Source organism: Stegodyphus dumicola, chromosome 11, assembly GCF_044657685.1.
Source record: "Stegodyphus dumicola isolate Sdum_Otavi_A_Nest chromosome 11, ASM4465768v1".
NCBI classification, from domain to species: Eukaryota; Metazoa; Arthropoda; class Arachnida; order Araneae; family Eresidae; genus Stegodyphus; species Stegodyphus dumicola.
In genome coordinates, this window is record NC_140778.1 from 107,336,732 (window position 1) to 107,362,164 (window position 25,433).

Here is a 25,433-nt window from a genome sequence, read left to right on the forward strand (position 1 = left end):
ATCATCCATATTTTAAAACCACAGTATATTTTTATAGAAACATAAGATTTGGAATAATCATTTTTATAAAAGTATGATATAAACATACAACCCTCTAGAGACTGAATTAATAGAAGTTCAGTGTTATGTAGAAATGATCTGCAGCTACTCAATGGCTGGATAAGTCAGCAGATTCTGGGGACAAGTAAGAATAATTATATAAACGACACCGAACATTCTGGATTCAATTAACAACGAGATTACGATGTTTATTAAATAAATTTAAGAAGTTTTTAAACATAAAAAATCAACTCATTTTTATCCTAAAATGTATTTTTGTGCGTAGCGTATTTTCATTATATCATTAAAATTCTAATTTAGAATGTCAAGAACTGAATCCTAATCATCAGTAATATAATAAGTAATTATTACGGTTATTAATAAATCCTTCTTATAAAGAAATTGCAAATATTTCAAAAAACTTTGTCTGAATGGGGCCCACCAGCGGCCGAGCGATAAAGTCGCTGAACACTGGTAGTTCGATCCGAGGTTGAAATCCCGCGAACGGGCTGGCTGCATGAGCGTTTTCGTGGTTTTCCCCATGTGTAACGTGTATACGAGCCAGTTTCCCTTAGAAAGTCCTCCACGAAGGCATCCCTCCCCTTAGGCAGATAGCCTTCGAGGTTTTGCCATAATCACACATACTTTGTCTGAATGCAAATATTTCTAATTTATATTAATCAAGACTGTACACGATATTATTTATTTACACTTCAATTCTTACCGTCAGCTCTAGTAGAAGTTACAAATCAATTATATTTAATTAAGGAATGACCATTTAAGTTTAGAAACAGCGTACCGTAACCAGCAATTCAATTATTGGCGCCGTATCTTTCATTTTACTCCCGATTGGCAAGCTACATGATTTTTAATGAGTATTCGGGTTTTGCTAATAACTTCTCTTGGAAATCGCGCTTAAACTAGGTTAGTTTGTTACATGAACATAGAAAGAACATGGGAGCTATTTGGTTATGATGCTTTCATAGAAAACCTTTGTAAAGAGAACCTAGAAAACTACGAAAACCAACCATGCAGCCTGGGTTAGACTTAGCAACAAACAATTAGTATTTAACAATCTTCAAATGCTAGGCAACTGGTGAGGCTCCAATCAAATCTCCAGTGCCCACCAGCGGCCGAGCGGTAAAGTCGCTGAATACTGGTAGTTCGGTCCGAGGTTCGAATCCCGGGAACGGGCTGGCTGCATGGGCGTTTTCGTGGTTTTCCCCATGTGTAACGTGTACACGAGCCAGTTTCCCTTAGAAAGTTCTCCACGAAGGCATCCCTCCCCTTAGGCAGATAGCCCTCGTGTGCTTTGCCATAATTAAATACACCAACACCATCAATATGAAGAATAAAAAGAGAACATCTATCCCAGCCGTGGCCAACCGAAATGACCCTGCTGCCACTTCGGGAAAATATTATAATTCCTCGGGGAGCATATAAAATATGTATCTTTATATTAGATTCGGACCCATTACAAAAATTTATTGGAGTGAAAATTTTAAACAGAATGAATTATTATTGTTGCTTTCATTATTTTTCATGCATGCAAACATAGATAATATAATAATAATAATGCAATGATCGAAAATTATTTAATTAGTGACAGATTTGTATTTCTAAAGTTTCACTTCGTTTTTGCAAGTTGATCTTAATGTGCGTATATGTGCACATCGTAACTGAAGATGCAGGAGTTTGTCCGTTAAATTTGACAGCGATTTAGTTTTCGTAAAGTTTATTTTCGAAAAAAACGATTCGCAGGTGTAATTTGATCCAAAAGCGCTTACAACTATCTGTGCAAGATCTCTCAAATTGGGAAATTTTTCTTTTATGACACAAGTGTTATAAAAATCTACTTTTGATTCTGATGTTTCAAAAATGTGTTTTAATTCCTTATCGCATTATAAGTCAATGAGTTCCAATTGGAAATATTCTGGGCCTGATTCGACATCGACATGAAAGGGATGAATATATTTCAAATAATTTTTTGTATTTGCCTAAATTAGTGAAACGACTCTGAAAATTAGCTGAAAGTTCGATTATTTCTTTTGTGTATTTTATGTAATAGATACATTTTGAATTTTTTAATTCCTTCACCAATGGAAAATGTTGAACATCGTTATTTTTCAATTGACATTCAAATAACAATAATTTCTTCTAAAATGCTTTGATGTGATTAAATACATCAATTATAAACTTATCTTTTCCTTGTGATGATGCGTTTATTTGATTGAGTTTTATGATAATATCTACCAAAAAGAATAAATCCAGAAACCATTCATCATTTCTTAATTCTGATACTGGTCGTTGCTCGTCATTCATAAACACATGAATTTCTTATAGTAACTCATATAATCGCTGTAAATGTCTTCCAAGGCTCAGCTACCTGAGACGACTGAAGCATACAACGCCACCATATTCACAATTTAATTATTTTAGGAACTCCTTAAATTGTCGATGCGAAAGTACATGTGATGAAATAATTCACTGTTTTTATGACTACTTATTTGCACAACATGATTTATTGATAATATTTGGGCACATGGATTTTTTTTTTATGATCAAACAATGGATTATAACTAAATCATTTCTTTTGCAGCAGTTATTAGTTTTGTTGTTGGATTATAGTTTATCGATCAGTAATTTTATAAATCCTGCTTTTTTAACAGATGAAACAGGTGGCCCATCAGTTGATATTCTAGAACAGCGGTCGCCAACCGGTGGTCTGTAAAAACGTTTTGGTGGTCCGCAGAAAAATTTGATCATTATTTACATTTTTATGAAGAATCATTTTTAAAAATGACGAGTAACAAAACCTATTATGGAATATGGATTATACTCTTTCTTTAATTTTAGCTACTACTTTTAGCGAAATTCCTTCAGAATTTAGCGTTTGTTTAGCTGCTTTTGCAGCTGTATCTAGCAACATTTTAAAGTGAGAGTTGGCATCCATGGATATGACGTGTTATCAATAACAGAGCGAACTGGAATTCTCTTTCCTTTTGAATTACAAACATATGCTATTACAGTCGTCAATAACACACTTTTTCTCCGTATCAATAGGCAAATTAATGGATTTTCATGAGAACCATCTGTAATCTTGTTTATAATTGGATCACTGGAAGTTTCCGTTTTTGTTTTGTCTAACTGTTGATCGATGGCGCCATTGCTGAGTAAGTGATGATTATTATCTTGGCGGCATAACACTTTCAATTTATTGATATTGCTTTGCGTTCGCCCGTTTGTTCTTGCTTTTCGTGAAATTTATTTTGAGTGATATGGAATGTGAAGCTTTCTGTACAAAAGGTAAGTTTTTTGTACTTTTCATACAATTTTTCAATGGGAACGAAATATCTGTTTCAGTGAGATGTTAATAGTGTTTTAATTGTTACTCATAATCAGGGGCGTAGCCTGAATTTCCAAAAAGCCATGCTGCTGAATAACAAATTTTTCGAAAATTATATTAACAAATGAAAATTAAAATTACGTGCATTGGAAAGTTTAATATTGTTTTTGTGTATTAATATGTTGTTTTTGGAACTACTCTGATATGCGCCCTCAAGTCGCCAAACATTTTCGGCGAGAAACTCCACGCTGCCATATTGCTATCTAAATTTTTTGTCTACATTTCGAACTTTAAACCTAAAATGTCTCCTAAAACACGGTTTTCGCGAATGCAAAAACCACGTTTTGAACACACAATTTAAGCTAAAAATCCGAAACAGAAACAAAAAGTTTAGATAGCAAAACAGTAAATTTCTAACCAAAATTATTTGACAGGAGTCCATGTACACAGCGATATGTTTTAACTTAAAAAAACACCTTCGAATGGCACAGTCTAGGCAACGAACGAATCTACGAACTACGCACACCTCGCTTTAATAAAATTAACATAACAACAATAAATTTCAAAGACTACCATGTACACAGCGTCTTGTTTCAACTTTATCCATGTACACTGCTTTTTTCTCATAAATTAGAAAAATTTGCACGAAAATCCAGGAAAATTTTGTGAATCTTTAAAGTCCCTAAAAAGGACATATATGAAATTACCTGATCTCGAAAAAGCATATACCCTTTCCAAAGATGAACATTTGCACGTATAAAATAAATAAAATATCCAAAAACTTTTCTCTCTAAATTATCTATTATAAACGTCACTTGCGAATTTATAACGCAAACATTAAAAATGGTTGCAAATACTTAGTGTCAAATATTTAAATTATTTCCATGCTCGTTTACTTCTACTGAAACGTATTCCAAAATGCTACAAACATATAATTCAAAAAATCACTATCATTTAATTAAAATATAATTAAATTAAAAAACACTACTTAAAATATAAATAAACACATACATTAAATTAATAAAAATTAGCTTAAAATCTTAATTACTTTAAACTAATTCATTGCTAATAACAATTTTCCAATAATACCATATTAATTTATTTATTCCTTACATTTAGAACAATGCATAAAAATAATATCGTCAAATGATTAAAAATACTAACTTACCTAAGTTCAATCGGCTGCAGTACTACTGCTAATTTCTAAATCTGAAATCCAGTAGTCAACTGGCAGTCTATTCACCCAGTAGTAAATTAATAAAATTTTATCCATACTCAAACGACTTTCAGCAAACCACGTAGCCCTCCTTACATTCCGTTTCACAAAATGTCCATTTTCACCTGATTTCTTGCACCGCCATTCAAACTCATCTGTAATATCCTTCCTTTCACACAATCTCATTTCATTCCCACATGTTGATGGTGTGTGGTGTGGTGTGGTGTATTTAATTATGGCAAAGCCAACTAGGGCTATCTGCCTAAGAGGAGGGATGCCTTCGTGGAGGACTTTCTAAGGGAAATTGGCTCGTATACACGTTACACACGGGGAAAACCACGAAAACGCCCATGCAGCCAGCCCGTTCGCGGGATTCGAACCTCGGACCGAACTACCAGTGTTCAGCGACTTTACCGCTAGGCCGTTGGTGGGCCTCCCACATGTTGAACATTCATACTTATCCGCAATTAATCCTACACTCGTACACCATTCAAACAATTCTTTTGGATTATCAGTAAACGCAATAAAAATTTCGAATTCACTTTAGATAGGGCCATGGGATCCAAAAATTAAGCAACACTGTTTCACACATCACACAATGAAGCTAAATACAAAATGCTATAAAGAACTGCAGATATTTTTCCAAATTTTCTCCCTTTTCCGATTAAAGAACTGTGATTCGTCCATAAATGTCACATGACATATCTCATGATCTCTCATTTCTCTCACACAAAATAATGCGTAATTGGTGTGTGTTGGTGTATTTAATTATGGCAAAGCACACTATGGCTATTTGCCTAAGGGAAGGGATCTCTTCGTGGAGTACTTTCTAAGGGAAACTGGCTCGTATACACGTTACACATGGGGAAAACCATGAAAACACCCATGCAGCCAGCCCGTTCGCGGGATTCGAACCTAGGACCGAACTACCAGTGTTCAGCGACTTTATTGCTCGGCCGCTGGTGGGCTTAATGCGTAATTGGAATTGGGTACTTCTCACGTTATTGCCAAAGTCCTAGGTAGTAACCTTTACCGCCTACCAAAATGTCGCCTAATAGCCTGTTACCATATTCCAAAGATTAGCCAAAAGAACATATATGAAATTACCTGATCGCGAAAAAGTATTTACCCTTTCCAAATATGAACATTTCCACATATAAAATAAATAAAATATCCAAAAACTTTTACCTCTAAATCATCTATTACATTATACACGTCACCAACGAATTCATACCGCAAGCATTACAAATACTTTGTATCAAATATTTAAATTATTTCCATGCACGTTTACTTCAACTTAAACGTGTACCAAATTCCTACAAACATAAAATTCACAAAATAACTATCATTTAATTAAAATATCACTAAACCATGTACACGTCGACTTATTTTTACTTAAAAAAACATCCCAGAATTGCACAAAAATGGCATTGCGCACACTCTTCACTATATCCATGTACACTGCTTTTTTCTCATAAATTAGAAAAAGTTCACGAAAATACATGACAATTTTCTCAATCTTTAAACCCGGTAAAAAGAACATATATGAAATTACCTGATCGCGAAAAGGTAATGAACATTTCCACATATAAAATAAATAAAATATCCAAAAACTTTTACCTCTAAATCATCTATTACATTATACACGTCACCAACGAATTCATACCGCAACCATTACAAATACTTATTGTCAGATATTTAAATTATTTCCATGCACGTTTACTTCAACTAAAACGTATACCAAATTCCTACAAACATAAAATTCACAAAATAACTATCATTTAATTAAAATATAATTAAATTCGAAAACACTGCTTAAAATATAAATGAGCACATACATTAAATTAATACATACATAAATACCCATTTCGAATTCACTTTAGTTACGGCCATGGGATCCAAAAATTCACGAACACCGTTTCACACAACACAGAATAAAGCCAAATACAAAATTTCCAGATTTTTTCCCGATTTCCCCCCCCCCCCTTTTCCGATTAAAGAACCGTAATTCGTCCATTAATATCACATGACATATCCCATGATCTCTCATTTCCCTCACACAAAATAATGCGTAATCGGAACTGAGTACTGCTCACATTATTACCAAAGTGCCAGGTAGTAACCTTTATCGCCTCCAAAATGTCGCCAAACTACCAGTTACCATATTGTAAAGATCAGCCGATTTTGGTTATACTATTTTACTGAAAATTGTGATTTTGTATATACATATTTTGAATGGGTTTGATTTTATATATACTTATTTTAACTGGATTTTTTAAAAAATATTTTTACACTTGATTTTAACCTTGTATATAGTTTTAGATATATGTTTTTAAAGAGATTGATTTTGTATTTTATTGTAAATATGAAGATTTTAAATATCAATTTGAATCATTGTGCGGCCGTAGCTTGCCAGCTCTCTGCTATTAATAATCTATTACAAGAGCCAATACAGGTTATATCACTGCAGGAGCCCTACTATATTAAAGGAAAATTAGTACATATTAATAGTGAGTGGAGAGCGATCAAATATAGAGAATGGAAGGACGGTTATTATTATTGCTAATAAGGATATTGATTATACCGTGGATGTGAAACAGGACTGTATTATGGCAGTGATTATTTATCTTCATCAATTACGATTGGCCTTGATATCTGTATATTTTTCACCTGCTAAAGATTTGGATGTTCATCTTTGTCAATTGGAGACTGTTTTGAATTCATATAATCATGAATATGTTTTAATTGGAGATTTTAATTCAAAGAATTTTAACTGGGGGGCAGGTTAACTTGATCAAAGGGGTCTCTTAACATATGATTTCATTATACAAAATAATTTAAAACTTTTAAATATTAAAGATTTTGCCCCTACATTCATGTCCTCGGTGTGAGTTGGTTGGACAGACTTAGCATTAAGTTCACCAGGAATAGATATTAATGATAACTAGCGTCTACATCCCGAAACGGCAGCCTATGAGAGAGGCGATTCTATTATTTTCATCGGGGAGTAGGGGAGTTAGAATGGTTTTCTGAGGAATGCAACGGCAGTTGACTATATGTTTGCTTACATTAGGAAGTTCAAAAAATTCCTAAGGTGGATTGCCTTAGTTTCTGCTGTTACTTACAGGGAAATAGGCAGTTTTTTTTCGGTTTCTTGACAGAGGGCAAATAGACAATTTACCTTTATAATCTGCGTTTATCTATTTAAACTTCAGAAGATTTAAGATGAAGCGAATATATTTAACACAATGGAACACAATCTTAAGACTTATAAATCTTTTAAAAGACAACAGCAAATTTTTAAACATTACTGTAAAAAATATCTTTTCTTCTAATTATAATAAATAATGAGATAATGCATGGATGAATTTTTAATTATATGATAACTATGCATTTATAAAAAGTTTTTAATAATGAACTATAAATAATATTTTTAATTATCGATATATTGTTTTTTTAAAAAATTTAAAAGTCTTAAGCTTGCGTTCCGTTGTGTTAAATATATTCACTTCATCTTAAATCTTCTGAAGTTTAAACAGATAAACGCGGATTTATAAAGGTAAATTATCTATTTGCCCTCTATCAGCAAACCAAAAAATCTGCCTAATATTTCCCTGAAAGTAACTGAAGAAACTAAGGCAATCCACCTTTGCAATTTTCTGAACTTACTAATGTAAGCAAACATCGTGCACTGCCGTTGGCATTCCTCAGAAAACCATTCTAACTTCCCTACTCCCCGATGAAAATAATAGAATCGCCTCTCTCATAGGCTGCCGTTTTGGGATGTAGAAGCTAGTATTAATGATATAGACTTCAGAGTTTTGGACATTGATTCTCTGAGGGATCATAGATTTATACTTGTTGAGATTGGTGGTGTTCAGGTTGTACAGAATACAAAAAAAAGATATTCAAGAGATATTAATAGAATTATAAATTTTACTAAAAGAAGTGGTGGTAATATAATTGAAATGGAGAATAAAATTAGTGTGGTGAAAAAAGAACAACTAAATCAAATTGTTTTGGAGATCGAAGAGAAAATTGTAAAGAATATGGATAGATATTTAATGATTAAAAAGGATGTAAATTTGGGAAAAAATACTACCTGGTGGACTGATAAATTGAATATACAGAGGAGAGTTCTGAGAGCTTTGAGGAAGAGCTTTCAGGTAAGGAATATAACAGATGAAGTACGATTATAACGAAAAATTGAATATGAAAGAAGATTGGCCTTATATAAAAATTGATTACGAAAACAAAAAGGAAGTATAGAGAGAATAAATTTATTGAGAGTAGAGTATATTATGATAGGTTTTACAAAATTGCTACTAATAAAATTAGACGTTGTATTACATTGAATAAAGATAATAATGTTCGATATACTAAAATTGAGGATTATTATGATGATATTATCAAGAACACATTGAAATTAGAGTCTAATGAAACAAATGTTGAGGAAGAGGATGTTAATATGGAAAGATGATAATATAGTAGAGGAAGATTTTACTTATGAAGAAATATTTAATGTTGTAAATTCTATGCGGGTGGGTTCTGCCACAGGTTTGGATAATATTAATACGGTGATTGTTAAAAAAATTATTTGAATTTTATCCCTCGTTCTTCATCATTTTATACAATAAGTGTTTACAGTTAACTGTTTTCCGTGACTGGTGGAAAGTCGGGAGGATTGTTCTCATCCCAAAATCCGAAGATAAAGATCGACCAATATGTTTGTTGAAAGTTATTGCCAAGATATTAGATAAATTAATTACTAATCGGATAAATTATATGTTGGAATTGAAGAAGGTTATTAGTACTAAACAATATGGCTTTCGAAAGGGAAAATCCACGGATATAGCTTTGTACCACACTATACAAATGGTGAGGGGAAAAAAGAACACAATATCATGTTGCACTTATCTCTTTTGATATACAGGGAGCGTTTGACTCCATCATATAGTCGTCACTGCTCTTCACTCTAAAAGATACTGGAATTACAAGCCAAATGTTTTATTTGATTAAGGATTATTTGAGAAACCGAGTTATCGTTTTTCAAGGAGAAAATGGGAAATTCCAACTTGAATATACAATTAAAAAAGATCGTCCTCAGGGCTCGTGCAGTGCTTCCCTGTTCTGGAGCCTCATGATTAATCATATACTTGTTGATTTACCTAATACCGAAGTTATTTGCTTTGCTGATGATATTCTTGTAATTGTTTATGATCAATCATTAGAAAAGATAGAAAAAAAATGTTGTTTGATGGAGGAACTTTTTGTCAATTGGAGTGAAAGACAGAGAATATAATTCAATCCACACAAGACAAATGCGATTTTATTTCCAAGAGGAGGTGTGCAAATAAGACCTCCTAGATTAAAATTCAAAGGTAGAAATATAAAATTTAAAAACGAAATTAAATATTTAGGAATAGTACTAGATAGAAAAATGAATTTTATTTCGCATTTTAAAGAAATACAGAGAAATATTGAAAGAATTCTCACATATTATATAAATACCTTCACAGAAAATACTTTGATCAGTAAAAGTAAAATATTGAAAGAAATATATATGAACGTTATTTTACCCAAGATTACGTATGGTATCGGTGCATGGTATTGGTGCGAGGGAATTAATAAGACTTAGAACGAAATTGGACTCTTTGCAGAGATGCTGGCTACTAGCTATTACAAGGGCCTTTCGGACTATCTCGACGGAAGTCTATGCATCCGGTGTGCCCCCCCTCTCGATTTTTTATCAATATTACTATGATAAATTTTTATTGAGCAATGGCCTAAAAGATTTTAATGTATATGATGATTTTAAAATTTATACAGATTATATTAAATATCCAATTTTTATTGATATTAACCCGAGAAATATGTTTGGTGTTGGTTTTGATTGTGAAGAACCAAATATGGGTGAAATAAAAATTTATACAGATTTATACAGGTCATGGAAGATTTCCACAATATTTAAAGAGATTCCACCTCCAGGGCAACGATAGATGCCTCAAATGGGATCTTACTGGAGATGCGGAACATTTTGTTGAGATACGTACTCTTACCCGGGAAAGGGGTGAGGACAAAATATGGAATAACAGGATTAGATATAACACAAATGAAATATGATAAATTATTGAAATTTTCACAAGATGTTATGACTGTGATAAATAAAAATAAAAGTATTGTGGGCATTGGTAGTTAGGAGAATTAAAATTGGATGTTATGGTGTTTTATATGTTGTCTGAGTGGTTATGTGTTGTCTTTCTTTGTTTTTAAGTTGTTTAAACTAACCGAATTTTCTTGTATTTTGTGCTATTTTTTTGGTTTTTTGAGTTAATTAGAATGAATGAGTTCAGAGTTTTTAATAGAGATTTTAAAAGGAAACCAAAGGAAAAACTGGCAACCATTTGAACCAGTTTTTTTTAGTTTATTATGTTTCATTTTTCTAATTTTTTTGTTACTCGGGGCCCGAGCCTGGTTTCGCGGGAGCATTTGATATTTTATGGCTTTAAAAATTAAGAATTGTCTTTTTTTTTAAGATTAAGAATTTTAAAATTAAGAATTGAGTGTTTCGTTTTGGGGCACGGCTGGCTCGGTGGCTGCCTCGTTTTGTGTTAGACGGGCCTTCCCCTTTGTGGCGTTATGGCTGATATGAATCGGCTAGGGGGTCGGGCTGCGCCCACAGCAACAACAACGACAACTAGCGGAGGAATTTCCCGGCATACTGTCTGGGTTGAATGAAGGGATTTGGGTTAGGAATAACCTCACCTTCTTCCTGGATATTGACCTCTTCCATTCTATTGCCATGTAAATTTTCCTCCTGCAAGAAATTGAATTTATTAGCAGATTTTTGAGGGGGGGCGTCGGTGCAGCTTATACTGTTTACTTTTATGGCTTAGAAATAGATTCTATAAAATTGAAAATGAATGATACTAATTCTGTTTACCAGGCTGAAGTAGCTGCTATAAAAGAATCATTGATCTGAGTAGATAAAAATTTAACAAAGAGACATTATATACATATTTATTCGGATGCACTTTCTGTCCTAACGGCGCTCTCCAGCCCGGAGCCAAAAAGTAATTTGATAGAAAAAATAAAGTCATTATATCGCAAGGCCAATGAGAGACATTATATAAAATTACATTGGATAAAAGCTCATATTGGTCACCTAGGTAATGAGCGAGCGGATACACTGGCTAAAGAGGCTGCCCTGGGAGATGGTTTAGATTACAATATTATAAATCCGGCAAGAAGGAAAATGATTATAAAAATGAAAGACTACTATAATAAACAATGGAATCAAATGTGGGAAAATTTAACAAGACGAAAGTCTTATTTAAAGAATATTAAAATAAATAGAAAAATGAAAACATATACAGATATAGATGTGAATCAACTTATCACAGGTCATGGAAGATTTCCACAATATTTAAAGAGATTCCACCTCCAGGGCAACGATAGATGCCTCAAATGGGATCTTACTGGAGATGCGGAACATTTTGTTGAGATACGTACTCTTACCCGGGAAAGGGGTGAGGACAAAATATGGAATAACAGGATTAGCGGGAGCATTTGATATATAACACAAATGAAATATGATAAATTATTGAAATTTTCACAAGATGTTATGACTGTGATAAATAAAAATAAAAGTATTGTGGGCATTGGTAGTTAGGAGAATTAAAATTGGATGTTATGGTGTTTTATATGTTGTCTGAGTGGTTATGTGTTGTCTTTCTTTGTTTTTAAGTTGTTTAAACTAACCGAATTTTCTTGTATTTTGTGCTATTTTTTTGGTTTTTTGAGTTAATTAGAATGAATGAGTTCAGAGTTTTTAATAGAGATTTTAAAAGGAAACCAAAGGAAAAACTGGCAACCATTTGAACCAGTTTTTTTTAGTTTATTATGTTTCATTTTTCTAATTTTTTTGTTACTCGGGGCCCGAGCCTGGTTTCGCGGGAGCATTTGATATTTTATGGCTTTAAAAATTAAGAATTGTCTTTTTTTTAAGATTAAGAATTTTAAAATTAAGAATTGAGTGTTTCGTTTTGGGGCACGGCTGGCTCGGTGGCTGCCTCGTTTTGTGTTAGACGGGCCTTCCCCTTTGTGGCGTTATGGCTGATATGAATCGGCTAGGGGGTCGGGCTGCGCCCACAGCAACAACAACGACAACTAGCGGAGGAATTTTCCCGGCATACTGTCTGGGTTGAATGAAGGGATTTGGGTTAGGAATAACCTCATCTTCTTCCTGGATATTGACCTCTTCCATTCTATTGCCATGTAAATTTTCCTCCTGCAAGAAATTGAATTTATTAGCAGATTTTAGCGGAGGGTACGCTTTCCTCGTTCGAATTGCTACGTTTCCTACCGCATCCTGCCAACCGTTGTCTGATTTTTGTAAATTTTGCCTATTGTTAGTATTAGAAAATGCCTGATTTAGAACTTCTTCACTATCTTTATGATAGATCATATAATGTTTCGCTTCCAATTCGGCTCGCATAGAGCTAAGACATTTTAACAGTTCCTCGGTAATAACTGTCGATTTCTTTAATTCTTGAAGTTTATCAACATCTTCTTTTAGCGTATAAAAATGCGCGAATGATGCGTAAAGCGATCCGGGTTCTCCGTCCTCCATGCCGTACAGCTAATCATCGAAACCTCTAAGTCAGCGTTTCCCAAACTTTTTGACTGCGGCCCGATACGACATTTTAAATTTTTTCGCGATCCACCTTATATATATATATATATATATATATATATATATATATATATATATATATAAACATTTATTTACAAAACAAATTTTATTTTTTAATAAAAATCAAAATTTAAGTTATTTGTTTGTTTATTTCATGCACAAAAATTTCAAAATAATTATGTAACAAAAACATAAGTAATTAAAGACAATCCATTATCTTCATTTAAAACTTAAAGTAAATAAAGTAAATTTTGTTTTACATATTTGGACCTTAGTGTGAAGGATGATGTTGTTTTTCATCACATAGTAATTTCAAATTAGGACTTAATGATGTTAATTTTATTCTCAAATTAGGTTCGACATCCAATCTGTGTCGATACTTATTTTTTAAGTACACCTAGGCCGAGAACGCAGTTTCACACGTATAAGTGGTGACAAAAGGCATTATAGATTGTATCGCTTTTTCGCTTACATTGGATATTCCTTTTGATAGCGCAACCAAAAATTAATTAGTGGTACAGTTTCAAACATTTTTTTAAGATCGGTGTCGCATGAAATTTCAATTAATTATCAACTTCTTGTTCACTAAGATTAAGCATTTCTTCCTTTTCAATATCGACAGAAAAAGGATCTTTAATCCACATATTATCTGAAGGAATATCCGGAAAATAGTCTTTAAAACTATTTATTAGCTACGAAAGATATTCTTGAATTGAAACTGATAGTGTTTCAAGATGTAAATCTTCTTCATCGTAGTTTGAATAGGTTTCAATAAATTTATGTAATGTTTCAAAAGATTTAAAATTTCCTTTTCAAAGTCGTTGTTTCCACAGAGTCATTTTAACTGGAAACAGTGCGCTTCGCGCGCTATCCCAGCAATAATTTGTTAAACAAAAAAAATTAGTACAAGAAGTTGCCGATGGGTGGCGCTGCAGGTCAACACGACATTCGACAGATGTTCTCTATTTGTGCCGTGGTTCTCCACAACTCTTTCCTTTCGCAAAGCAGTGTGTTCCATAGCGGAACGCAGTAAGTCCACATAAATTCCACGAACATGTCGAATAATTGCGTCTTTCAGATGTGCCAAGGTTGCTGGGTGTTCATGGTAGACCCGATCCTTTAAGAATCCCCATAACCAAAAGTCGCATGGCGTGAGATCAGGCGAGGGGGGAGGCCCAGCTGTAGGGAAACAGCGGCTGATCACACGTGCATCGGTAAAAGTTGTCCGTAACACCTGTTGAACGCCACGAAGAATATAAGGAGGTGCACCATCCTGCATAAATATCGTGTCCTGGAGGCGGCCACGCTGTTGCAGTTCAGCGATCACAAACGTTGTCAACATGTCCTGATACCGTTTTCCTGTGACAGAGCAGGTTCTGAACCGTGTTGGAGTCACCTCTTCAAAAAAATAAGGCCCAATGACGAATGTTGCAGTGAAACCGCACCATACAGTAACCTCTGGAGGGTTCAAGGGTACTTGATGGATTGCGCACGGGATTTTCACTTGCCCAAATGCGGCAGTTGTGCGTATTCACTTGACCATTCAGGTGAAAATGGGCCTCATCCGTCCAAAGGATGTTCCACGGCCAAACAGCATCGACTTCAATTCTGGCAAGGAACTGCAACGCAAATGTTTCCCGAACTACAGGATCCCCGTCGGACAGCTGATGACGACTATGGATTTTGTAAGGAAAATAACCGATGATTCGACACATCACACGCCAGACGGTCGTATAGGGCATATCGAGAAACAGTTGGCACACTGACAACACCATGTGGCGATTGGCTAGTGGGGTCCACGACCGCCAAAGCAACGTCTTCTATGCGTGCAGATTCCACAACCAATCGTCCTCTACCTGGTAAAATTCCCAGCTATCCCGTTCTTTCGAACTTCTTCGTCATGTCTCGTAGAGCGCGTGGTGTCATTGGTCCTCGGCGTGAGATCTTCAGCCGACGGAATGCTCTTATCGCAGCACAGGAGTTCCCCTCATTCTGGTAAAAAAGTTTCACTAACAGAGCTTTGTCTTTCAATGTCGCCATTGTGCATCAGTGAGCTGGAAACAACTGCATGCGCAAGGCTTGTCTTCCACTTTTGTAGGGCTCGTCTTTTGGATACGTTGCGCAGAAGCTTTATTTCTGCAAATCACGTTGCTTCAATATGCACATTACTAGTGTTACAGCGCCACTTATCGGCAACTTCTTGTAATATTTTTTTTTTTGTGTAATAACTCTCGAGAGCATGATCTGAAGTGTCTGTTTTTAAAATTTCATCACATTATGACCCATACAACACTCTGCACAGGCCTCTGAGTTGGGGAAGTTTAATTTGGATAACCCTGTATTTCAGCGCAAAACTTTCACCATATTCCTACGAGTTATCCTGACCAACAAAATAATATTCTAGCCCTTATTGTATATGTAATTAACAAAGGGATAAATGATTGATCTAAAATTTTTATATCTGTTACAAATGCATAAGACAAAAAGTATTTTTAAATGGGATTTAATTTTAGATACTGAAGACATTTTTCTTTTTTAACTATTATGAAATAATTTTTTATGAAATATTAAAATATAAAATTTTAAATAATACAGATTTAGAGCTCTGAAGAGCAAATGCAACATTGCAAATATTCAAAATAATACCAAGCATTTCAATATCACCAAGTATCCCTGAATGCCAAGTGTTTCAATATCACCGACAGCACATAATAATGACATACATGACAATTAATCACAATGAATCATTATAAAATTTTAATCTGTTAGTGCAGTACCAAGTAATTCAATATTACCAACAGTATTTAATAATGACACACAGGACATTAACCCCGATGAATCATGAACCCTCTGTCCAAACTTTAGTTGCCACATTTTGAATACTTTTGTGCTGATTATTGATACTGCAGATTTTATGATTTCGTTTGAACATTTTTCAGAAATTTCTGGGTGCTACGTTATCAATACAACAACTTCCCTCCTTAAATCAGTAACAAATTAGTTTCAAAAATCCAGGGTTTGCAAGATGAAAAAATGACATGGAGCTGAACACACAGACAGATACGTATTGAGAAGCTCGTTTATATCAAAAAGCTAAGTGAAAAAAACATTTCAAAAGAATTTTAAAGCTTTAAACTTTTATGTGATGATGGGTTTTGTTTAAGAAATTTTCTATTAAATCTCTATTGCATTTAACTGTTTGTAATGCTATCCATCCAACAGTTATATTTTGCGAATAATTATTTAAATACAATCGTAAAAAATTTGTTAAAAGGAAGAAAACTTTGCAGTATGGCATGCAACAAAGTATCATTCTGTATTACTATTAGCAAACCAAGGCCAACTTACCCTCAAGGCCTGCTAGACTGAACGCAGTGGCGTAGCTAGGGTAGGGCAAAGGGAGACGTCTGCATGGACCTTATAAGAAATAGACTAACCCAAACGGGTTTTCTCCCTCGTCTGAGGCGTTCCCGGCTGTCACCTTGATCACATCCGGAGGAGTAGGGACGACTTGCAGAATTTTAACATTGGTTGCCTATTGCAGCGTGTATAATTTCAAGAAAAAGCTGGTCATAGCGCCTCATTTCACAAATTAGAATTTCTATATATTTTTATTTTTGAAATTGAGATTGATTTTTAAAAATTAAGCATATTTATCAAGCATAATTAACATTCCAAATAATTATAAGGCTATTGCATGCTTTCAGGACTGGATATTTTTTTTTAGCTTTTCCTATGCTGTAAGGAAATTTGTAACTACTTCTTTTAGAAAATAATATTTTAAATCTGAACTAATAGAAAATTTCAAACAAGCAATTTTCTCTTGCAAATTTTATGCTTTTTATTGTTGTAAATAAGTAAAAATAATAAAATATTTAAAAACGAATTTTTGAAAGTTTTGTTTAAAATTCTAAATTGTGCTGCTTTTTTTAAAATTATAGATGAGTATTATCGCACAATTTCTATAAAGGAATTTTATTTCAATTATATTGCATAATACGTCACAGTCATAAACACTTTTGACTCCTTAAAAATTTTTATACATTTAATTCTAATATTAAAATTGTATTTAACCGTAATAATTAATTTTGCTTGTATTTTATAGTGATTTTTTTAAAATTTATTTTTAGTTCTGCATAAGATTTTTTTTATTTACTGTTAATTGAATTCATTAGACCAAAGGGGCGGTAGCCGAGAAAGACTGTTAGTTTCGAAGCGGCATTTTGCGCTGTTTAACTATATGTGTCCGTGTCTTCTTGCAAATTGTTGTTACCAAATATTATCGCCCTGTATTATATGTAAAGAAATTAAATAATGAAGAATCTGCATGAATACATGTAGGTTTCTCGCACTGTGACAAAAACGACAGTATCTAGAGCCATCAAATTTTGAATAATGTAATCCTCCACTCGAACATGGGCATCTGGACGGACGAATTTCGAATTTGTTTTAATCTATTTCATATTTCCTAAAACGTTAACGAATTTTTGATTAACAAACTCAACGAGTTCAGAGCGAGCACTGTACGGAAAATAACAGTTTTATCTCCAGTGTGGAATTTCTAAAGATATGCTGTTTTCAAATGTATGTGATTTACGGGCAAAGAACATGATATTCAATAAATATAGGTAACACACAAAACGTTAAAAAAAAGGTTCCTTTTGAGCGTAATATAAAATCTGAGTGCTTCTAGATTTTGTTTTACCTTTTTTTCTCCCCCTTCATTTGTTTCAAAATATTCTAAGATCTATAAATCGACATCAATCACTTTTTAAATGTAACTTTTAATATGTACAATATTTACAGATCATAGATCAAACATGGTGGTTCAGTTGACAAATAAATCTATATGCTTTCATAATCGAAAATCGAAATTAAATAGGAACCGAAGTGTTCCTAATCAAATACTGTGCGAACCATCAGACATCCATCTATCGAGCTGCCGGTGGAAAGTCTCTGGAAATTCAGAAGGCACGTCGCGTCTCGTTAACACGCAACGCTAGCGCCATCTATCAATTAATCAAAATAATTTCCACACACTCCCCACCTGAACTCTATCAAGAGTTCACATCAATCTAACAACAATCAAATTTATACCAATAAGTATTTTAACATATAATTATAAAACAATTGATAAGTATATTAAATGAATACAAAATATATTCAAACTATAATCATTATACTAAATTCTAAAATAAGGTATGTTATCATCAAATACAATTTGACACTACTTTAGTAAATCTAAACTATTCTTAATCTAAGCATATGAAATTAAACTAGTAAAATAAACAATTGCATAAAAAACATATTCAATCTTTTTCATATTATTAAACAATAAAAAATGTTTTTAAAGTTCCAAAGGATATAATAATTGAACTGGTCGTTTTAATATTGTTCCATCAGCAGTTTTTAGTTCACAAGAACGAACTTTGTTGTCACGACCACGAAAAACGTTTATCACTCTACCACAATTCCACAAAAGTTTGCACTTATTGTTGCCTTCAATTAATACAAGATCATCAACTTTTAGATCATCATAAACGTTAGGATTTTTTAATTGATGAGCTGTCCGAAGATCCATCAAATATTGTTTTTTCCATTTAGTCCACAATTGCCTAACCATTAAATCTTGATAAATCTTTCTTTTAGTCAGAGAGGACTTGGTAGAGCCATCTTTAACAATGGAATTAAAGTTGATAGGTAATGTAGAATCTTTGTTTCCAAAAATCAAAAAATTGACTGGCTTCAGTGGCAACGGTTCCTTGTGGTCATTGTACACATATGTCAAAGGACGAGAATTCAAAACAGCTTCCACTTGTGCTAAAACTGTTGACAATTCTTCAAACGTTAGTAAAGCTTTACCGAGATTTTTTCGTAAGCACTCTTTCACTGATTTTACTAATCTCTCGTAGAAGCCTCCCCACCAAGCCCCTCGTTCTATTATAAACTTCCAACTGATTCTTTCATTCGACAAAAAATCTTGGAATTTCTCATTCGACAATAGTTTAGAGAAATGTTCGAGTTCTTTTTTTCCCTTTTTAAAAGTTTTCGCGTTGTCCGAATAAATTACTCGACAATTGCCTCTCCTAGATGTAAATCTTTTGAATGCCATCAAGAAAGAATCTGTAGAGAGATTCGGTACAAGTTCCAGATGTATGGCTCTAGTGATAGCGCATGTAAATAATGTTACATAGGCTTTTTGAATTCCTTCGATGTTTTTTACGTAAATCGGTCCAGCAAAATCTATGCCAGATACGTAGAATGGTGGTGTCTCATTGATTCTGTCTTCTGGAAGTTGAGAAGTTGTCTGGTCAGCAGACTTCAATGAATATCTTTTACAAATAAGACACTTGTTTATTATTTTCTTGATAAATTGACGTCCTTTTGGGATCCAAAAGCGACTTCGAATTTCAGCTAAGGTCGTTGCTACTCCTCCATGCATCATTTTAACATGTGCACTTTCTACTATCAAATTTGTTAGTCAGGAGTCTCTTGAAAGAATTGCCGGATGTTTTTCATCATGTGACAAACTAGAATGTTCTAATTTTCCACCTGCTCTCAGTATCCCGTTCTGGTCTAAAAATGGGTTAAAAAGATATAAAGCTGATTTCTTTTCGACTTTATTCGCTTTCTTCAGAGACTCAACTTCTTCGGGATAAAAACGTTCTTGTTCAGATCGAATCCAATAATTTTCGGCATCTACTATTTCTTCAGTCGTTAATGGACCTGTCAAATGGTTTGTTTTCCTAATTTTACCAATGAATCGTTTCATCCAACCAGTTATTCTCAACAATTTTCTTAAATTACTATATTTTGAGATGTCTATTACCCTTTCTTCAACTGTCGTGCATACAAATTCATAAATATCATTAATATTTTTGCGGTATTCTAATTCTTCTTCAGTGACAGGTTTCTCTTCATTCTGTCGAGGCCACAACTCAGACGACATTCTAAGCCATTCTGGTCCTTGAAACCAGATAGGATTGTTTTTCAAATCTGGAAGTTTAGCTCCTCTCGAAGCCAAATCAGCGGGATTACATTTACCGGGGCAATAATGCCAATTTTCTGGGGATGTCAAATTTTGTATTTCCTGAATACGATTTTTAACGAAAAGCTTAAATTTCTTTGCACAGTCTTTTATCCAGAAACGTGTGATTTTCGAATCAGTCCAGAAAAAACAAGAAGGTTGTAACTTCAAAACTTTATTGATGCTAGTGCCTAATTTGGCTGACAAAAGAGCTCCCATTAGTTCCAACCTAGGTAAGGTGAGCGGTTTTAAAGGCGCTACTCTAGTCTTTGAAGCAACAAAAACCGTAAATATTTGTTCATTGCTAGAAATTATACGTAGATACGCTACTGTACCATATGCCCTTTTGCTAGCGTCAGAAAAACAATGCAGTTCAATTCTTTCCACATCACTATTACCGATTGCAGAAAAATAATATCGTGGAATACCGATTTCGTCCAAATTGGAAACTTCTTTGCACCATGTTTTCCAAACAGAACATAAATTTTCTGGTAGTTCATCATTCCAATCTAAAGCAAGTGTCCAAATTTGCTGCAATATGATTTTGACTCTAAGTACAAACGGTGATAATAGACCTACAGGATCAAAAATTCGTCCTATTGCTTGTAGGACGAAACGTTTAGTATTAACTTGTTTTGAGAGAAATGTTATCAAATTTTTTACATCAAAGTAATTTATGTCACCTTGGTTGTCCCAAGCGACTCCTAACACTTTCAATGGAGGATTTCCAGCTTCCGAAACATGACTATATTCCTCGGATTCAATACCTTCTTTAATCCATAATTCGCGCAGTTCTTGAGAATTGGTGTGCCATTTATGTAGAAACATACTAGCATCTCTAAAAATGCTGACGCATTCTAAACTGGTATTGAAAGCAAGTTCAACGTTTTGGTGTCCTCCAATGATGTCATCTACATAAATGTGATCATTTAGAAATTCGCAAGTGGCAGGGTAGGTTTTCTCATATTGTTTCAAATGGTGTTTAATGGTTGCAGCCAGTAAAAATGGACTGCTGTTTACACCAAATAACACACGTGTGAACCGATAAGTTATAAAACTTTGTGGATCATCGAATGGGTTTTTAGTAAACAGAAAACGCGTTACATCTCTGTCCTTCTCATCTACTTCTATCTGAAGAAAAGCCTGCTTTATGTCACTTGTAAATGCTACAGGATGAAGCCTGAAGGCCAACAGAAGTTCAAGAATGTCAGGATACAAATTTGGACCAATATGCAAGCAGTCATTTAACGAGATTTCACCAGGTCCATGTGAAGACGCGTCGAATACGATACGTAGTTTACTAGTAGTTCGATCACTACGAACGATTTCTCTGTGAGGCAAATAAAATGTGATTTGAGATTCACTATCAACAGTGTCTGGAACTGGTTCAATGATGTTTTGTTGTAAATAATCTTGTAGAACTGTTTGATACGAATAAAAGAGTTCAGGGTTATTCTGAAATCGCTTTACAAGTTTCTCAAATCGTTTCAGCGCAATCGCTTTATTGTCATGTAACTCATATTTTCTATCAGACTTCCATGGCAGCCTAACCTTGTAACGAGAATTTTTGTATAAAATTTCCGATTCGAATTTTTCCATTATGGTATTGTCTAATGGGTCAGATAATTCATTTTCAGGTTTTATACCTAAACTTTCAAGCTCCCAAAATTTCTTTATCTGATCAGATATTATATCTTCCTCAACTATGATATTAAAGGCTGTGGACGTGTGTGTTGTACCTTTAGTGTAACCTAGCAGAGACCAACCGAATAACGTTTCAGCAGCTACTAAATGTTTGTCTAAACGCTTAAGTTTCCCAGTTATTACATCATAATAATGATCAGCTCCTATCAAAAGAGTAATTTTTTCTTTGCAATCCCAAGAATCTGCGAGTTGTAAACCTTTTAACTGTTTGCCTAAAATGTGTCTATTCAGATTAGGAGGTGGTAAATCAGAACTTGAAATTTGTTCAGTCACGAGAGCATCAATTTCGATTTTCAAATTCGGTGTTTCCTTGTTCTGTAATTTTATCTTAACAACGTCAAATGTTTTTCTAATGGGTGTTTTATTTCCAAACGTAAATACCGAAAGAGTCTCTGTTCGAATAACAGGAAGCTTCAATTTATCTGCGATTTCTTTTCTCAGGAAGGAACGCATACTACCTGAATCCAGTAGAGCTCTAATTAAAACCGACTGCGTAGTTGTTCGAAGTGTTACGCAACAAGTTTGAAGTGAAATAGTTTTAATTTTGCTGCGTGAGAATGCTGAAAGAACATGCGAATCTTCTATACTTTTATTTTTTTCATTTCGTTCTTTCTCAGCGCGAAAGCATATTGAACGGTTATGTCGACCTTTGCACTTGGAGCAGACGAGATCGCTTCGACACTGCTTTAGGCGGTGGTTTAATTTCAGGCAAAGGTAACATCGGGAATGTTTACGTAATAAATTTCTCTTCTCATCAACTGTCAGTGATTCACAGTCTTCAGTAACATGTTTGGATGTATTACAAAACAGACAGCAATTAGTAGTTTTGTTTTCTTTAACCGGCGCCAGCAGCTGCTGAGTGGAATGGACGATACTCCCCTTCCCACCCTTCTCTTTATAAACACAGGAAGTGCTTTCTGATTTATGAGTGGAGAGCAAAAGATGGCTTCTCTCGCGACTTTCCAATTCTAAACGAACAAAGTGCAATAATTCGTCAACATTAAAAAAGGATGACGAATCCGTTTTACGATTGAATTCTAAGGTTATATCAGACGGCAGAGTTTTCATTATGGCTGGAATCAACATATAACTGTATTTATCCGGTGTGACTTCTAATGATTTCAAGCTGCGTATTTGAGTTTCGATAGTGTCACAAAGTTTGCGAAGTTTTACAGTGTCACTGGATTTGGTTACTGGGGTAAGATTCAGGAGTTTTTGCAGGTGTGAGTTTATAATTATATCTTTTCTGCCAAACCTGTTTTTAAGTATTTCGACAACTTCATCGTAATTTGGTTCCGAAATGCAAAAGCCTTCTATCGCGTTTGCGGCATTGCCGCATAAGTACGATTTTAAATAATTAAATTTTTCGATCTTTGTTAAAGATTCATTATCGTGGATTGCTACCTTGAAAGAGTTCCAAAAACTTGTCCACTGGGTGTAATCTCCATAGAATTTAGCGATGGTTAATTTTGGCAGACGCGTACATTTATTGCTTTCGATTTTAGAATTAGTTTCGTTAAGAGAGTGTTCATTATCCGAATTTGTTACTTTACGAATTTGTTACTTTGTTACTTTACGAATTTGTCCGATTCGATTTTTTTTAGAATCTTGGACACGGTGGTCCTGATAACTTTGCGTTTCGATTTTAATTTAACAACAGACTCTTCCGCCATAGTTACTCTACAAATTAGAAAGTTTAGCCTTACCTTTTTTGCCGACTTCGCACACTTGCAACGTGCTAAATCCAATTCTTGACGGCCTAATGCACCAGCTGTTTCAAAATATTCTAAGATCTATAAATCGACATCAATCACTTTTTAAATGTAACTTTTAATATGTACAATATTTACAGATCATAGATCAAACATGGTGGTTCAGTTGACAAATAAATCTATATGCTTTCATAATCGAAAATCGAAATCAAATAGGAACCGAAGTGTTCCTAATCAAATACTGTGCGAACCATCAGACATCCATCTATCGAGCTGCCGGTGGAGAGTCTCTGGAAATTCAGAAGGCACGTCGCGTCTCGTTAACACGCAACGCTAGCGCCATCTATCAATTAATCAAAATAATTTCCACATCATTACACTCAGAACACTTTATGCTCCGAATTTTTTAAATTACTAAAATAAATATTCCACTTTAATGTTAATAAGTTAATGATGATATAATCAAATAAAGGATTGTTTTGTAATGTTATTATAGTTTTGAAAATCACTGCCTAAAAATGGTCTTTAAATTTTAAAAAAAAAAAAAAAAACAGTTATCAGATCTTAAAAAAAAAAAAAAAATAAAATAAAAAATAAAAAAAAATAAAAAAAATATTTAATTTTACCTTATTTATTTCAAAGCATCGCGTACTCTCAATCTTATTTAATTTTACTCTATTTTTACGCAAAATTAAGTTCATAAATTTTGTGCTTAGAGTTTTTACCATTTTACCAAAGTAAAGACGTTTCTACAAGAATTACGCGTGAAAAAATGCGCGAAATGCAGTAAAAAGTGCCTTAATGAGATATATTAAATTCTATTTGGAAAAAACTGTGGCTTTCATAATCTCATCACTATACAATGTATCACATTTAATAATTAAAAAGAGTTATGTGATACGAACGCCATAGGTTTCAGTGTTAAACCCAGATCGTCCCTACTCTTTCTTGCCGACATTCGGTGACGCGCGGCCCGCCCACTGGGTTAGTCTATCTCTTATAAGGTCCATGGACGTCTGTCCCTGGACGCAGCACCCTAGGGCCGCCAAACTGATGCTACAAATTTGAGAATGAAACGTTTTCCATTTTCGAAACACAGAAAGGGGTGCCACATCTTTAGTTGTCCCCGAGCATTGAAAACCCTAGCTGCGTCTTTGACTCAACGAAATTCCGGTTCCCAGTTTACAGAGGCTTTCGCGAAATTCGTCACTAGGTGGCACTCGCATTCTGCTACATTTTTAGGTCCTAGATCCTCGCTTATTCAATAGGTATACGACCCTGAAGTCCTTACCTATCTATAACTGTCCTTAATAGGAATCCTAAAAGTGAAAAAAAAAAAAAATTCCAAGTATTGGAATAAACCTGTACACTTGAAGTGTTGAATGACATCCAATGTGGCAGTATGTAACAGTGGCATAACTTTGGTAAAATAGCGATTCAACATCTGAAGCATAACTTTCACACCGTAAAAGAAATTTAACACATCTGTAGCATAAAAACTTTGGCATAACTTTCTCCTCGTAGGTACTACGGCTGAGTGTCCTCCTTCCTCCGTGTCTTGGAGCAACAGAATAGCGTGGGCATAATAGTTGAGGCATATAACAGTAGTCGGCGGAGCATAGTTGCACTGACCAAACGTTGAAGTTTCATACACATAAGACAAATCAAAGTCCTGCCTCCGGGGGCGCAAAGTC

The 25,433-nt window shown here is 34.2% G+C and overlaps 1 protein-coding gene across 4 annotated transcripts in view; it reads left to right on the forward strand.

Moving 5' to 3' along the window:
• The window catches only part of LOC118192442 (uncharacterized), a 299,890-nt gene that overhangs the window by 124,221 nt on the left and 150,236 nt on the right, over positions 1-25,433 (forward strand). Inside the window, exon 1 of one of the 4 annotated variants that reach the window (XM_085827056.1) lies at positions 3,015-3,345. The exons of 2 other annotated variants lie outside the window; for them this stretch is intronic. The gene's annotated coding sequence lies outside the window, so the exon portion shown is untranslated. Of the gene's footprint in view, positions 1-3,014; positions 3,346-25,433 lie in introns of those variants that run through there. One more of the 4 variants, XM_085827057.1, reaches the window with a different exon arrangement.